This window comes from Impatiens glandulifera, chromosome 1, assembly GCF_907164915.1.
Source record: "Impatiens glandulifera chromosome 1, dImpGla2.1, whole genome shotgun sequence".
NCBI classification, from domain to species: domain Eukaryota; kingdom Viridiplantae; phylum Streptophyta; class Magnoliopsida; order Ericales; family Balsaminaceae; genus Impatiens; species Impatiens glandulifera.
Genome location: NC_061862.1, coordinates 36,730,532 through 36,733,267, shown reverse-complemented (window position 1 = coordinate 36,733,267; position 2,736 = coordinate 36,730,532). Strand labels below are relative to the sequence as shown.

Sequence of the window (2,736 nt, the reverse complement as noted above, 5' to 3'; positions counted from 1 at the left end):
TATGATTATTATCGAATCGTTTATCATAAGTTGTTAACAACAGTCAGACCTTAGTCTCTATTGATAGGACCGATCCTAATAGTCTTTACCTCTCATTCGTTCATAAGAGGCCTACAAGTAATTAAAATTTATTTTCACTTATAAAATTTTTTTTCTTTTAGATAACTTTGATTTTATTTGGTAAGGAAATCCAATAATAAAAAAGGAAACAACTATTTTGTTGATTAACTTATCGGTAATTTTTGTTCATCATTTTTTTTTATGTATTAGTTAGTAAAAACTTATACTTATATATCATTTTTATTTATTAGAAGAAACTTAAGCTTATATAAATAGGGAAGTTGGAATGAATATATTAAAACACTTATTTTTTAATTTTATCAAAATAAAATTGATTGATGATAAAATAAAAAGGGCCAACAATAAAAAAAATATATATATATATATATACATATATATAATAATTGATATATTATATATAAATTGAAAGATATAAAAAAATTAATATATTATATATAACAAACAAACTGGATAATTTGAAATCAGTTTCTTCATTCATTCCTTTAGGTTGCTGCCCTCTGGCATACCTCACCATCACAAACCCATCCTTCTTTAGCACCACCATCTTTCTCCTTCTCCTCCTTACCTTCTTCTTCTGCAACTTTCTCTTCTTCTTTCAAAGCACATTTAGGATGAAGTTTAAAATCGCAATCATAGCAATAATAAGACCAAACTTCCCCATACTCAGACTTGTCACATTCATCGCACCATAAATCCTCCAGTTTCGTCAACACCAGCTCGTGTTCATGACTCTCAACCTTAACTTTCTCTGGCAACTCCTTCACCAAATCATCCAACTCCTTCTCTATCTCCTTCATCTTCTCCTCATCAAACGGATACGCTTTCGCTCCATGCGACAACACCATCTCCCTTACCTCCGTCGAAACAGTCCTCCCAGTCTTCCCAAGTGCTACAAGAGTCGGAATCCCCTGCACCTTAAGCAGGCGCGAAAGCCCCTCATTCCTCTCGTCCCCGAATGGTAATGCCAGCCCAGGCATAGTCGCGAAGTATTCATCGAACGAGGCTTGATCGTGATCTTTAGAGACGAAAATCAGCTCGAATTCTGCATCTTTCTCCTTTATTTGGTTGTAAACCTCTGTCAGCTTCGGGATAAAAGCGCGACAAGGTTGACACCAATGTGCGGAGAAGAAGAGAAGGATGGTCTTCCCGACTAAGTCGGAAATTGGAACTTTTACTCCCTCTTTTCCGATTACGAAATCCAGACCTCCTTCAGAGACTAAAACCTCTTCTAACGTTTGGGATTCTAGTTTCTTCCTTTTCAGCTCTTCGAGGTGATCGAACCTTTCCGCCGTGAATGGATAGGCTTGGTAACCGTGTTCTCCCACAATGTCGGCTACGTCTTTCTGAAGGGTATTTCCGTCTGGACCGATGATGACAAGTATGGGAAGAGATCTGAGTTCGAATTCGAAGTACTTCACCAGCTTTCCGGCTCTCTTGTCCTTGAAAGGCAATGTCAACCATGGGAGACTCTTGAGATCTTCTTTGAATGAATCTTCTTCATCGTCCAACTGTATTGTGATCATCTCGAATTCTGATTCGTTCTCTTTATGTATTTCCTTGTACACTTTCACTAAATCTTTAGTATACTTGATGCATCTTACATAGGAAGAGTTGGAGAAATATAGGCCAATCGTTTTCCCTTGAAGAGAAGAAACAGGAATCTGCACCAAGCAAAAAAGAGATGCAGTTTGAGTTTATGAAATTTGATACAAATAAGCAAAATTTAAGCATTCAAGCTCGATGAAGAAGACACACATGCACGCACCTTCTTCCCATCAGATGAAATGACGAAATCACTGGACTTGGAAACTAGGAGAGAATTCAGAGATTGGTTCTTCTTAGCTTCTTCTTCCTCCACAATCTACAGTGAAAGGATATGCCTCCGCTGCATATTCTTGGATTAACGCGACTCCTTCATTCGTCACAACTTCTCCGGTACCATCGATGAACACCAGAAAAGGTATACCGTTCACCTCAAAAACCGAATTCAAGCTCTCACGAACTTCAGAATCTGAATAGGGGATTGCAAGCCATGGCATCTCGGAGAAGTAACTTGTAAAAGATTCTTCATCTTCATCTGCTGAAACAAATATAATCTCGAAATCTCCTTTAGATGTCAGCTCATTATAGGCTTCCACCAAAGTTGGGGTGAACCATTTACATGGAACACACCATGATGCAGAGAAATACAAAGCAACTTTCTTCCCTTTCAAACGGTCAAGTTTAACCTGTAAAGTCAAGGAATTTGAAAACATCCTAAGCATGCATTTAAACAATAAATATGAAAATGAACAATGTGAAACTACCTGTTCTCCGTTGTTTCGAATGAGGAAATCTCTGTCCGGCGAAGAGAGGATCTTGGTAAGGTCGTGTATTTCGACTTCTTCGATCATCTCCGTTCTTCTTTGTTGAGAATAATGGGTAGAATTAAAACATTCGATTTCTTGTTGCCAAAGATTACGCGTAAAAGATATATATATATATAATTCGTAGAACTTATCTAAGGGCGAACATTTATATCGTGTGTTTATTACATACATCAACGTTCAAGATTAACTTTAATAAATAAATAATCAACAAAGCATCTAAGGAATATAAAAATCACTTTTTTTTCAGTCGTGATAGGTTAGTGGGTACCCAATATTATGTTTTTTC

General features: G+C 36.8%; 1 pseudogene; it reads right to left on the bottom strand.

Annotated features, from left to right (window-relative positions):
• Positions 1–524: 524 nt before the first annotated feature.
• On the bottom strand, positions 525–2,474 carry LOC124922075 (annotated as a pseudogene).
• Positions 2,475–2,736: the final 262 nt, after the last annotated feature.